This window comes from Salvelinus sp. IW2-2015, linkage group LG9 (genome assembly GCF_002910315.2).
Source record: "Salvelinus sp. IW2-2015 linkage group LG9, ASM291031v2, whole genome shotgun sequence".
In the NCBI taxonomy this organism is placed as follows: Eukaryota; Metazoa; Chordata; class Actinopteri; order Salmoniformes; family Salmonidae; genus Salvelinus; species Salvelinus sp. IW2-2015.
This window is the reverse complement of record NC_036849.1, coordinates 28,028,105-28,043,548: the sequence shown is the minus strand read 5'-3', so window position 1 is coordinate 28,043,548 and position 15,444 is coordinate 28,028,105.

Here is a 15,444-nt window from a genome sequence, read left to right as displayed (position 1 = left end):
CCAACATAGAGAATAAACAGCTCTCTATGGTCAGGGCGTGACATTATAACATGTATTGACTCAAGGAGTTGAATACTTATCCAATCAAAATATTTGTTTTATTTTCCATTAATATATATTTTAAAATAGCCAAATACAGAGTATTTTGTGTAGATTGTTGACAGCAAAATGACAAAGAAATCCATTTTAATCCCATTTTGTAAAACAACAACATTTTGAAAAAGTCAAGGGGTGTGAAAACTTTCTGAAGGCACTGTATTTTCTTTGGGTGTCTAATTTAGTTCCTATTCAGAAAGGGAGGAAAAGGACCCAGGAGAGGTCACAGGTCTCACTGTGGTTATAGTTAGTAACTTCCTCTCTCTGCGTTAGTGTTTACAAAAATACTTAGCTTCCACTCGCTTGTTTTTCTTTGCCGTTTATCTCTGTCTATATTGTAGACAGAGATAGACATGTTTTGGGAGTTAACAACAACTTTGGAATCGGGCGTCAGTCTTAACTCGCCCCTCATTCTACTCTCTGTCCAGTTGGTAAATCATACATCCTGTTTCTTCCCAGCCAAATCGATGAACAGGAATGCATAAGCAGCGCCCAAAACGAATACAGCGCCACGTTAGCTTCATCGCCTTCTTTAATCTGAACAGGTCTCAATGTAAAAACTAATGTCGGCCCCGGTCAGGTATCACTACTTTATCTGAACAGGTCTCAATGTAAAATAATATAGCCGGTCCGGTATCACTACTTTATCTGAACAGTCTCAATGTAAAAACTAATATCAGCCGGTCAGGTATCACTACTTTATCTGAAAGGTTCAATGTAAAAACTAATGTCGGCCGCCGGTCAGGTATACTACTTTATCTGAATAGGTCTCAATGTAAAAACTAATGTCAGCCCGGTCAGGTATCACTACTTATCTGAAGGTCTCAATGTAAAAACTAATGTCGGCCCGGTCAGGTATCATCTTTTTATCTGAACAGGTCTCAATGTAAAAACTATATAGGTGCCCGTCAGGTATCACTACTTTATCTGAACAGGTCTCAATGTAAAAACTAATGTCGGCCCGGTCAGGTATCACTACTTATTCTGAACAGGTCTCAATGTAAAAACTAATATCAGCCCGGTCAGGTATCACTACTTTATCTGAACAGGTCTCAATGTAAAAACTAATATCAGCCCCGGTCAGGTATCACTACTTTATCTGAAGGTTCAATGTAAAACTAATATCAGCCCGGTCAGGTATCACTACTTTATCTGAACAGGTCTCAATGTAAAAATAATATCAGCCCCGGTCAGGTATCACTACTTTATCTGAACAGGTCTCAATGTAAAAACTAATATCAGCCCGGTCAGGTATCATACTTTATCTGAACAGGTCTCAATGTAAAAACTAATGTCGGCCCGGTCAGGTATCACTACTTTATCTGAAAAGGTCTCAATGTAAAACTAATATAGGCCGGTCAGGTATCATATTTATCTGAACAGGTCTCAATGTAAAAACTATATCAGCCTGTCAGGTATCACTACTTTATCTGAATGGTTTCAATGTAAAAACTAATATCAGCCCCGGTCAGGTATCACTATTTTATCTGAACAGGTTCAATGTAAAAACTAATGTCGGCCCGGTCAGGTATCACTACTTTATCTGAACAGGTCTCAATGTAAAAACTAATATCGCCGGTCAGGTATCACTACTTTATCTGAACAGGTCTCAATGTAAAAACTAATATAGGCCGGTCAGGTATCACATTTATCTGAAAGGTCTCAATGTAAAAAACTAATATCAGGCCGTCAGGTATCACTACTTTTCTGAACAGGTTCTCAATGTAAAAACTAATATGCCCCGTCAGTATCACTACTTTATCTGAACAGGTCTCAATGTAAAAACTAATATCAGCCCGTCAGGTAATCACTACTTTATCTGAACAGGTTCAATGTAAAAACTAATATCAGCCCGGTCAGGTCTACTATTTATCTGAACAGGTTCAAGTGTAAAAACTAATATAGGCCGGTCAGGTATCACTACTTTATCTGAACAGGTCTCAATTGTAAAAACTAATGTAGCCCCGGTCAGGTTATACTTTTATCTGAACAGGTCTCAATGTAAAACTAATTCGCCCCTGTCAGGTATCACTACTTTATCTGAACAGGTCTCAATGTAAAAACTAATGTCGCGCCGGTCAGGTATCACTTTTTATCTGAACAGGTCTCAATGTAAAAACTAATGTCAGCGTCAGGTATCACTACTTTATCTGAACAGGTCTCAATGTAAAAACTAATATCAGCCCCGTCAGGTATCACTACTTTATCTGAACAGGTCTCAATGTAAAAACTAATATCAGCCCCGGTCAGGTATCACTACTTTTTCTGAACAGGTCTCAATGTAAAAACTAATATCAGCCCGGTCAGGTATCACTACTTTATCTGAACAGGTCTCAATGTAAAAACTAATATCAGCCCCGGTCAGTATCACTACTTTATCTGAACAGGTCTCAATGTAAAAACTAATATCAGCCCCGGTCAGGTATCACTACTTTATCTGAACAGGTCTCAATGTAAAAACTAATGTCAGCCCGGTCAGGTATCACTACTTTATCTGAACAGGTCTCAATGTAAAAACTAATATAGCCCCGGTCAGTATCACTACTTATCTGAAAGGTCTCAATGTAAAAACTAATATCAGCCCCGGTCAGGTATCACTACTTATCTGAACAGGTCTCAATGTAAAAACTAATGTCAGCCGGTCAGGTATCACTACTTTATCTGAACAGGTCTCAATGTAAACTAATATCAGCCCCTGTCAGGTATCACTACTTTATCTGAAAGGTCCAATGTAAAAACGATGTCAGCCCCGTCAGGTTACTACTTTATCTGAACAGGTCTCAATGTAAAAACTAATGTCAGCCCCGGTCAGGTATCACTATTTATCTGAACAGGTCTCAATGTAAAACTAATTGTACCGGTCGGTATCACTAAGCCCTGAGGTGATAACATCAGCGGAGTCCTCCTGCGCCCCTTTCATCTCCTCAAGAGCCACTCTGAATAACACCCGGTTACCACGGATGGGCTGACTGACGACTGACTCATACATACTCTCCGTGCTGCGATGGCCTAGCTTCCTTATAGCTGCATAAAAATCCCTTTAAATCATCCTAGCGTGCCGCAGAGAGCTACAGGAGTTACTGCTACAAACATCCTAGTCAGTTGCACAGTAATATCTATGATAGCCATGGATCCTGTATGGGGAAACGGTGGCGGGTCGTGAGTGGTGAGTGTTGTGTGGTGGGTGGTGAACGGAGGGAGGTGATTGGTGGGTGGTGGTTGGTGATTGGTGGTGGTGGTTGGTGAGTGGTGGTTGGTGGTTGGTGAGGGGCGGGTGTGGTTTAGTGGGTGGTGGTTGGTGAGTGGGGTGGTGGTTTAGTGGGTGGTGGTTGGTGAGGGGGGGTGTGGTGGGGTGGTGGTTGGTGAGGGGCGGGTGGTGGTTTAGTGGGTGGTGGTTGGTGGTTGGTGAGGGCGGGTGGGGTTTAGTGGGTGGTGGTTGGTGTGGTGGGGGCGGGTGGTGGTTTAGTGGGTGGGTGTTGGTGAGGGGCGGTGGTTGGTTTAGTGGGTGGTGGTTGGTGAGGGGCGGGGGTGGTTTAGTGGGTGTGGTTGGTGGTTGGTGAGGGCGGGTGGGGTTTAGTGGGTGGTGGTTGGTGGTTGGTGAGGGGCGGGTGGTGGTTTAGTGGTGGTGGTTGGTGAGTGGCGGGTGGTGTGGTGGTTAGTGGGTGGTGGTTGGTGAGGGGGGGTGGTGGTTTAGTGGGTGGTGGTGGTGAGGGGGGGGGTGTTTAGTGGGTGGTGGTTGGTGAGGGGCGGGTGGTGGTTTAGTGGGTGGTGGTTGGTGAGTGGTGGGTGGTGGTTTAGTGGTGGTGGTTGGTGAGGGGCGGATGGTGGTTTAGTGGGTGGTGGTTGGTGAGGGGCGGGTGGTGGTTTAGTGGTGTGGTGGTTGGTAAGAGGTGGCTGGTGAGTGGTGGGTGTGTGGTGTGAGTTGTAGTTGGTGATTGGTGAATGGTGGTTGGTGGGTGGTGGTTGGTGGGTGATGGGGGTGTTGTAGTTGGTGGGTGGTGATTGGTGGGTGCTGGGTGATGGGTGATGGGAGTGAGTTGTAGTTGGTGATTGGTGGGTGCTGGGTGATGGGTGGTTGAGTTGTGGGTGGTGGGAGAGTTCCAAACCGTTCTGCCAAGAACAGGTTGTTTTCACTTTTCCCCTTCCCACTCAGTCTAAGCAAAATTCTTGCATGAGAAATGGAACTTCACTAAGAAGCTATTTTTGTAATTGTTTTCAATTTTTATTGAAAATAATCACATGGTTGTTGGGTGGTAGGTGGTGGGTGGTAAATGGTGGGTGGTGAGTGGTCATTAGTGGGTGGTGGGTAGTGGGTGGTGAGTGGTGGTTGGTGAGCAGTGGTTGGTGGGTGCTGGGCGGTGAGTGGTGGGTGGCAGGGAGAGTTCCAAACCTCTCTGCCAATAACAGCTAGTTTTCAGTTTTCCCCTCCCCACTCAGATTACTCCAAGACAGTCCTAGCAAAATTCTTGCTTGAGAAGCAATTTTTAATATTTTAATTGAAAACAATCACAGTTTGGTACTTAATTGTTATTAAAGAAAAATTATTTGATATTGAGATAAAAACGGCTGCATTAGACCTTTAATACGGCTAATTAAATGTTTTAATTAAATGTTTTAATCAAGGATTGTGTCAGTATTGATCCCTATCTGTGGCTGGGGAGAGAGTTAGCCCTCTCCTGATTATTCCTGCTCCGCCAGAGCTGTCACTCTCCACTCTCTCAACGCAGTCATCCCATCAGCCCCTGCTGCTGCTGCCGCAYGCCGCCGGGTGGGAGGACCAGTAAAAATAGCGAGCTGAAGTCATCCTCCGACTTAGTCACTTGCCGACTTCTATTGACACATCCATTCTTTGATTAAATAATTACCTAAGTGCCATAAGCAGCTCTGATTGAGACATTGGCTGTTGAATGCGGTGGTCACCTCCTTGGGTATGATTAGCTCAGTTTTGCATGCCAGGCAGACCTGCTCTCTCTCCATCTGTCTGTCCTGATTTCTTGTTGATCTATATGCCTCCTCTAGATCTGACTTGACTGGGGGGGGGGGGGTTGTGTGTGGATGCAGACAGACACACACATACATACACACAAACACACACCCACACACATTCCGGATCCTGTCACTGGGGTCACATACCCACCTCTCGCACCGAGCCTCCTCTGCCCTCCTGACCCCTTGACAGGTACATGGTGGAAGGAGAGAGTGGAAGGAGAGACCGTGAGAGCAGGTCTACATCTCAGAGATGTGGCTTCTCCATACTGTAGATACCTGTCTACTCCTCCTGATTCCTCCTGGCTCCTGGGGACGTCTCCGCCTCCAGCCTGCCTCTCCCAGGAAGGCATAACTCTCTTTTGTTTAGGAAGTGAGGTGTGTCTGGAGAGCTCTCTGCATCTGTCTGGGATGGAAACAGGAGACCAAAAGGTCAAGCCTGGGACCACTTCTATCATGCATTATGGATGACGACTGGCATGTGATTGAATATTTACATTTGTCTGAAGGTGATGCAAATAGAGAAAGAAACTCAAGTTGAGACAGCGAGATCTGTGTTTGTCCATCAAGAAAGGCTCCCTCACAAACAGTTAGGCATCGTGCCAATCCTGAACATTAAAATAATCATGATTAGTACACTAAGTGAATCATTTGCATGGAAGCACTGATTTGATCAAGATCCCAAAATATGTCACAAGTGTAGTAGTTGATCATATTCATGGTTTAATCACAATATTGTTGAACATTCGTTTTAGGACAGATGCCCGACTAAGTGTTCTTCTCTATGCATTGTCAGTGGGCGCTGATGAAGATTTGATCTAAAGTGCATTACATTGGCTTGGAAACACAATGACATTTCTAAAGGAGGCAGATAGATGTATAGATGCTGTTTATAGATGTTTGTTTATTGTCACATACTCCGGATAGCTGCAGTGAAATGTGTTGTTTTACAGGGTCAGCCATAGTAGTACAGCACCCTTGGAGAAAATTAGGGCTAAGTGCTTTGCTCAAGGGCACATCTTTTTCACCTTGTCAGCCCAGGTATTCGCACCAGTGACCTAACCACTAGGCTAATTAATAGGTAGGAAAACCTTTTCACAGGAAAACCTGTGATGTCACCACATTGACATTAGATGCAGTATAATCTTTAATTATTTGTTATTCTCATCTTTTATTTATTCTTTGGTATTTTCTTAAAAATGCATTGTCAGTTAAGGGCTTGTAAGTAAGCCTTTGACTGTAAGGTCTACACCTGTTTTTGATTTTATTTGAATTTTAGCTAGCTAGTGTTAACATTGCTAGCTATTTTTGACAAACTTTGCAAGTTAATGGCAACATTAAACCTGACCACATCATAATATGGCAAAGTTGTTTCCTACTAATTATTTGCCTACTTTATCAGTGTCATCTTATTTCCAAGCCACTATTGTTTAATTTAGACGAAACAGTCAGCCTCCATTCAGAATGACTGGACATCTGTCTACTTTTGGCCATCAATATGACTGCGGTGTGTGTAGAATGTTGATAACAAGAGGTGCAACTCATAAATACTATGACTACAAACACCAGGATGCTTTGTCCTTCACAATAGTCATACAACCTTCTGCTTTTCAGCCAGATCAACATGTTTTTCTTCTCACCCCTCCCAGATGGATCCTATATGGATCCTAGGCCTACACTATACCTCCTCTCCTCTCCAGTGTCTGTTGGAGCTTTGAAGTAGCCCTGAAACAACATGTCATAGAGGAATATTAACAATCTGCTCTCACAAAGCAGCGTTAAAAGCTTTGGGGGGCGATCCCCGTGAACTCTTCCAACACTTCCAGGTATATAATTAAAAGGTTGTTTCTAATTTCTATGAGAGTAAATTGCTGCGGGTGAATCCATTGTTAAATCATGGCCGGTGGCGTTGCCCCTGGAGATAGAGATGAATTAGAGTGGGTTGGACAGTCACTTGATAATTTTGACAATGGGGTTCAGGCGATCGTCCATCACTCAAGCAGCATACATGAAAGTTTTGACAGGTAGAGGTCAAGGCAATGTGGCAGAAGCCAAAGGAGATGGATGCTTTAATTTGGGTAATGAAGAGTTAACCGTCTTGGGAGTGCGAAGAGGAGCGGTAAATGGACGAGCCATCCCATATTAAAAACAGTCTGATTTAAATCCTCTCTGTCTAAATGGGGAGCCATCGGAACACAATTCAGTGATTGACAACGAAGCCCTTCGACATAATTCCCAGCAGACAGTTCACTTAAGTTCCATCCCTTGTTAATCTCAAATATAATGAATTGCAAAACTAAGGTTAAACGTGCCAGCGTGAATTCATTATCGCTAATAGATTAGTCCGTAAGATGATTTACTGTAACTCTTTTTCATTAACGGTGAATGGGCTCTTTGATTTAACGGAGATCCTCCAGGCCTGTCCGTTCCAACCATCAATCTCTCGGCTGTGGTCATAGTCCTCCTTTATGTGACCCATCTTCGCTTCACTACAGAGATGAAGAATGAATATATGTTGGAGCCCATGACCCTGCTGGAAAAATTACTATTCTGTTTGGAGTGCGCTGAACAAAAACCTCAGAAAATTATATTCATCCTGGCCTGTCATTCAAGTTCATCCTTGACCCCAGTCTTATTGTTCTGGGCTTAATGGTTAGCCGCTAGCCAAGATAGCGCTTAATGCCTTCTGTCAACCAGCAAAGAACCTCACTGTCTTTAAACACCAGGGGGATGATATCTGCATACCGTATTGATAGACATACTAACATTTAAATGCATGTACATACCTATATCTTCGTACCTTGTTCATTACTGAAAGTATAGGCACCTTGGCGTTTTATTCTTTATTCTTTTCAGTAAGAATCCCCCAAAATATAGCTCTGAGTGCTTCGCTGTATAACATTACTGGTACTTTATGGCTGAGGCTTGGAGAGGAATACTTAGAGGAATGTCATACATATGTCAGCCTATTAACGGTATACAGCTCCAAGCACTGTGGCTTATACCCAATTTGCTTGACTGAAAATTGCATATAGAAATTGCATTAACTTATCGCCATTTGCACTCTGTGTGTGTACCAGTGTGCATACAGTATGAATGTGTACGTTGTGCTTATATGTGAGCTTTGTAAGGCTGCCAGCGAAAGGAGACGGCTGCTGTCTCCATGTGATGTGATGACTGACAGTTTGGTCACATGGTCTAATGACAGGTTTTAAAGCTGGGGCTACTACTAATTGGGGTGATGTGTCCATCCCATGTCCCCCCAAGACGTGACTAGCAGGATTATGCATGATTAAGGTATCGGCTGTCCAGTGGCTTTAAGATCTCCCAGCATTTAGTCTCAAAGGCTATACCCAGTGATAGACAGATATAGATCATTTAGATATGACAATTAGAAGCTGTTGAAAGCTTTAAATGTAACTACCTCTCTTGCTGTGAGGTGGTTTGTGGTTGAATCCCAAGCACAGTCTTGAAAGTTATAGATCTCCAGACTCTCAGTCGGTGAGGCTGTGTGTTGAGTCTAAGAGAAAATATAATATTTATGCAATCAGCTTGTTATATCAAACAGGTCAGGAACGATTCCTGGGTATATTTTTCACGTTCTTCTGCTCCAATCTGTTTGGATAAGCTTTGTTAAACAGGTGCCAATTATGTGTTCTTCCTCTTCAAGTTTAACAGAAGGTCAAAGTCAAAATGTAATTATTAATTTATTAGCATACAAGTGTTAAATAGCTATATTTTGTCACAGCGTTTGTATTAATCTTCAAGGGATAGGAATTCCTAAGTGTGGGGGTTTGTGTGACTTGTTTGGGGCTAAGCATCATCAACTGTGATCCATAACAGTACTTCACTGGAAAGAGTAATATGTTGAACCCTAGAAAATAATAAACTCAAAATGTGAATATTTATTGAACTCAGATGTTTATTGCTACTATTCGTGAGGAAATCCCTGAGCACCAACAACGAGCCTCTTGGGACATTACACCATTAAACAGTGCTGTGGTCACATTGAACACATTTGCTAGGAAAACACATTCACATTTAAACATTTTCCGTTGTCAGGAGTTGAAATGATTAAAGGCGGACAAAGCTGATCCCCTTTTTTCCCTTGTTAGAAAATATTGGTTCCACAAAACTCGCATGTGTTTTCATTTGTGAAGAGAGAGAGGGAGAGAGAGAGAGAGAAAGAAGAGAGAGCGAGAGAGAGTGAGAGAGAGCGAGAGAGAGAGGGGGGAGAGAGTGTGTGAGAGAGAAAGAGAGAGAGAGAGAGAGAGAGAGAGAGAGAGAGGGGAGAGAGAGGAGGGGGGAGAGAGAGGGGGAGAGAGAGTGAGAGAGAGTGAGAGAGAGAGGGGGAGAGAGAGAGAGGGCAGAGAGAGAGAGGCAGAGAGAGGAGGGGAGAGAGAGAGAGGGGAGAGAGAGAGAGAGAGAGGAGAGGAGAGCAGAGAGAAGAGAGAGAGAGAGAGAGAGAGAGAGAGAGAGAGAGAGAGAGAGAGAGAGAGAGAGAGAGAGAGAGAAGAGAGAGAGAGAGAGAGAGGAGAGAGAGAGAGAGAGAGAGGGGGGGGAGAGTGAGAGAGAGTGAGAGAGAGAGGAAGAGAGAGGGGGAGAGAAAGAGTGAGAGAGAAGGGGAGAGAGAGAGGGGGAGAGAGAGTGAGAAAGATAGAGAGCTAGGTGAGAAGCTAAAGGAACAAGAAGCAGTATCATGTTTAACTGAATTGTCATGTCTGCCTGACAGACACTTATAATGAGATTAGCACGCAGATATCAAAGAGAAAGTCTCTGGAATACGAAAGGTGATAATCCACTCCCACTTTTATGACAAATCCATATCTTGTTTTTTCTCAGAAACGGTGCATCCCTTCTTCATTAGCTAACTTTGTAACACCTGTCTTGTATTCTCAAGCATTTCCATCGACACCAAAACTTTTCTTGTTAAAGTTCCTGAAGTGGGAAGTGACATTAGAAAAGGGGTATTTCTGATTTCAGGAAGAACATTGAAAAGTTATTGCCTTCAAACAGGGATGATGTCACCAGCTAACAACAGCTAGCTAGCGTTTTAGGGTATGTTATGCTACATTTCGGTGTTATCATAAAACTGTTCACCCGTGACCTACTGCAAATTCACCCTCCACACATCTTTCCTCCCCAGCCAATCTCATCCTCTCGATAAAATTACCCAGAATGAGGTCTTGCAACTGGAGGCATTTCTCTTGTCTGGAACACTCATTACCAAACTCTATAGATTTTTTTGTGGTTGATAGTTTTGAAATGCTCTCGCACAGAGACAGATTAGCCTTTTCCTTCCTTAGCTTTCCTCCAATGACCTTTACTGTTCTGATAGAGATAGCTGTCATAACATATGGAGGTGTGTGGATGGATTTGCAAAAGTCTTGAAGGCTGCCTGAAAAATCCTTCAGAGACATGAAGTAAAGGGCAATGGATCCTCCTATGGAGAGAGTGAAGACCTCTGATATGGAAAGGTGAAAATACCAGTCTATATGTGCATATGTCATACCAAGTAGAAAGGAACTGACCCTATAACTATTTAAGTTTATTTTTTAAAGTGGTCATGTTCTCTTTAAAAGTGAAGTGATGAAGTGCTTTGAAAGGCTGGTAATGGCTCATATTAACACTATTATCCCAGAAACCCTAGACCCACTACAATTTGCATACTGCTCAAACAGATCCACAGATGATGCAATCTCTATTGCACTCCACACTGCCCTTTCCCACCTGGACAAAAGGAACACCTACGTGAGAATGCTATTCATTGACTACAGCTCAGCGTTGAAAACCATAGTGCCCTCAAAGCTCATCACTAAGCTAAGGATCCTGGGACTAAACACCTCCCTCTGCAACTGGATCCTGGACTTCCTGACGGGCTGCCCACAGGTGGTGAGGGTAGGTAGCAACACATCTGCCACGCTGATCCTCAACACTGGAGCCCCTCATGGGTGCGTGCTCAGTCCCCTCCTGTACTCCCTGTTCACCCACGACTGCATGGCCAGGCACGACTCCAACACCATCATTAAGTTTGCAGACGACACCGACGACAACGACGAGACAGCCTATAGGGAGGAGGTCAGAGACCTGGCTGGGTGGTGCCAGAATAATCTATCCCTCAACGTAATCAAGACAAAGGAGATGATTGTGGACTACAGGAAAAGGAGGACCGAGCACGCCCCCATTCTCATCGACTGGGCTGTAGTGGAGCAAGTTGAGAGCTTCAAGTTCCTTGGTGTCCACATCACCAACAAACTAGAATGGTCCAAACACACCAAGACAGTCGTGAAGAGGGCACGACAAAACCTATTCCCCCTCAGGAAACTGAAAAGATTTATCATGGGTCCTCAGATCCTCAAAAGGTTCTACAGCTGCAACATCGAGAGCATCCTGACTGGTTGCATCACTGCCTGGTACTGCAATTGCTCGGCCTCTGACCGCAAGGCACTACAGAGGGTAGTGCGTACGGCCCAGTACATCACTGGGGCTTAGCTGCCTGCCATCCAGGACCTCTACACCAGGCGGTGTCAGAGGAAGGCCCTAAAAATTGTCAAAGACCCCAGCCACCCCAGTCATAGATTGTTCTCTCTACTACCGCATGGCAAGCGGTACCGGAGTGCTAAGTCTAGGACCAAAAGGCTTCACAACAGCTTTTACCCCCAAGCCATAAGACTCCTGAACAGGTAATCAAATGGCTATTTGGACTATTTGCATTGTATCCCACCACTCTACCCCCCCTCCACCAACCCCTCTTTTATGCTGCTGCTACTCTCTATTTATCATCACTTTAACTATACATTCACGTACATATTACCTCAATTAGCCCGGCTAACCGGTGCCCACGCACATTGACTCTGTACACAACCTGTATATAGCCTTACTATTGTTGTTTTCACTGTCAATTTACAGTTTTTTTTTTTTTTAACTTATCTATTGTTTACCTTATACCTATTTTTTACTTAAAAATTGCACCGTTGGTTAGGGCTTCAAAGTAAAGATTTCACTGCAAGGTGAAATACCTGTTGTATTCGGCGCACGTGACAAATAAATTTGATTTGATTTGGTCCGAAATTATTGACACCCTTGATAAAGATGAGTAAAAATGACTGTATAAAATTAGTATTTCAAAATACTGAGCTTTATTGTATGCTAAAAAAAATGGGGAAATGATATTAAGCACACATCAAAATCCACAAAGAAATAGTTAATTTGCCACAACATCAACATTTTGCAATGGCCATCTCAGTCTCCGGACTTAAAATYCATTGAAAACCTGTGGTTTGAATTGAAGATGGTAGTCAATAAGCGCAGATGAGGGATATCAAGGATCTGGAAGGTATCTGTATGGTGCAATGGTCTAAGATCCCTCCCAATGTATTTTACAAATCATAAAACATTTTAGAAAGTGAGGTATTGAAAAGTACTGAAAACAATAACTTTGACCCATACCTTTTTGAGAAAAAAAAGCATTACATGTTAAWTAAACAAACTCTCATTCTCTGAGCAATTGTATTAGTAGAAAATAATATAATTTCAATATACTTTATTAAAATATTTATTTTACACAGTCATTTTTGCTCATCTTTATCAAGTGTTTCAATAATTTTGGACCCCACTATATCATGGTAAAAAGTGTAGATACTTATTTGACATCAGATGATATCCAGCATTAAAAGCAAATCCACACGGAGAGCCTTAACCAACAGAATTGCACATCCATCTACTATGAAAAAATAGCTTTATGCACCCTATTATGTTTATGTTGTTATGTTTAGAATTTAATATCTTTACAGTGTAAAACCAATATAAACTTTTGACTGATATCCTGAAAATCCAGTTATTGGTTTCGCTACACTCGCATTAAAATCTGCTAACCATGTGTATGTGAACAATAAAATTTGATTTGGTTGAACAGCAACCTTTCAGTGACGTCAGGCATTTCAGTTGAGCTGTTGGTGGGTTGTATGTCTTGGCAGGGGCTGGAGGCATTGATTCTCTTTCCCTCTCAGCACATTGATGAAACTCCTCTCTGGTGCTCCCCTGGGAATGCATCTTGTGCTGATAACTTTGAGCAATCTTATCTGGTCACTGTTTAAACAAGASTGAAGGCTCAGATTGTCCTTACAGGTGTTTGTCTCTCTTTTAAGTCTGTTTCATTGTTTTTGTTCTCAAGGTTACAGCCTAAAGCTTTACTGAATTAGGTTCATGTTATTTCCCCATACATTTTTGGTGTTTTAGGCCTGGATTCAATTCGAAGATCTGCGCTAATGTAAAGTTAATTAACAATTGAGCAGACATATGCAGCGTTTACTGTGAATGCAGTTTCGCGATCGCGGGAACATTGCAATTACATTTCAATCGAGCTAAAACGTGGATCTTCAACGCTACGGACTGAACAGTTGAAGTCGGAAGTTAGCCAAATACATTTAAACTCAGCTTTTCCAATTGACTCAAATGATGTCAATAAGCCTATCAGAAGCTTCTAAAGCAGTTTAAAGGCACAGTCAACTTAATGTATGTAAACTTCTGACCAACTGGAATTGTGATACAGTGAATTATAAATGAAATAATCTGTCTGTGAACAATTGTTGGAAAAATTACTTGTGAAGTCAGAAGTTTACATACACCTTAGCCAAAAACATTCAAACTCAGTTTTTCACAATTCTTGACATTTAATCCTAGTAAAAATTCCCTGTCTTAGGTCAGTTAGGATCACCACTTTATTTTAAGAAAGTGAAATGTCCGAATAACAGTAGAGAGAATGATTTATTTCAGCTTTTATTTCTTTCATCACATTCCCAGTGGGTCAGAAGTTTACATACACTCAATTAGTATTTGGTAGCATTGCCTTTAAATTGTTTAACTTGGGTCAAACATTTCGGGTAGACTTCCACATGCTTCCCACAATAAGTTGGGTGAATTTTGGCCCATTCCTCCTGACAGAGGTGGTGTAACTGAGTCGGGTTTGTAGGCCTCCTTGCTCACACACGCTGTTTCAGTTCTGCACACAAATTTTCTATAGGATTGAGGTCAGGGCTTTGTGATGGCCACTCCAATACCTTGACTTTGTTGTCCTTAAGCCATTTAGCCACAACTTTGAAAGTATGCTTGGGGTCATTGTCCATTTGGAAGACCCATTTGCGACTAAGCTTTAACTTCCTGACTGGTGTCTTGAGATGTTGCTTCAATATATCAACATAATTTTCCTACCTCATGATGCCATCTATTTTGTGAAGTGCACCAGTCCCTCCTGCAGCAAAGCACCCCCACAACATGATGCCGCCACTCCCGTGATTCAAGGTTGGGATAATGATCTTCGACTTGCAAGCCTCCCCCTTTTTCTTCCAAACATAATGATGGTCATTATGGCCAAACAGTTCTATTTTTGTTTCATCAGACCAGAGGACATTTCTCCAAAAAGTATGATCTTTGTCCCCATGTGCAGTTGCAAACCGTAGTCTGGCTTTTTTATGGCGGTTTTGGAGCAGTGGCTTCTTCCTTGCTGAGCGGCCGTTCAGGTTATGTCAATATAGGACTTGTTTTAGTGTGGATATAGATACTTTTGTACCTGTTTCCTCCAGCATCTTCACAAGGTCCTTTGCTGTTGTTCTGGGATTGATTTTCACTTTTTGCACCAAAGTTTGTTCATCTCTAGGAGACAGAATGCGTCTCCTTCCTGAGCGGTGTGACGGTTTATACTTGCGTACTATTGTTTGTACAGATGAACGTGGTACCTTCAAGCGTTTGGAAATTGCTCCCAAGGATGAACCAGACTTGTGGAGGTCTACAATTTTTTTCTGAGGTCTTGGCTGATTTCTTTTGATTTTCTCAAGATGTCAAGCAAAGAGGCACTGAGTTTGAAGGTAGGCCTTGAAATACATCCACAGGTACACCTCCAATTGACTCAAATTATGTCAATTAGCCCATCAGAAGCTTCTAAAGCCATGACATCATTTTCTGGAATTTTCCAAGCTTGTTAATGGCACGGGCAACTTAGTGTATGTTAACTTCTGACCCCCTGGAATTGTGATACAGTGAATTAATAGTGAAATAATCTGTCTGTAAACAATTGTTGGAAATTACTCGTGTCATGCACAAAGTAGAGATGTCCTAACCGACTTGCCAAAACTATAGTTTGTTAACAAGAAATTTGTGGAGTGGTTGAAAAACAAGTTTTAATGACTCCAACCTAAGTGTATGTAAACTTCCCGACTTCAACTGTATCTCAACACCATCCATATTGGATTTCTATTTGCCATACAGTGGGGCAAAACAGTATTTAGTCAGCCACCAATTGTGCAAGTTCTCTCACTTAAAAAGATGAGAGAGGCCTGTAATTTTCATCATAGGTACACTTCAACT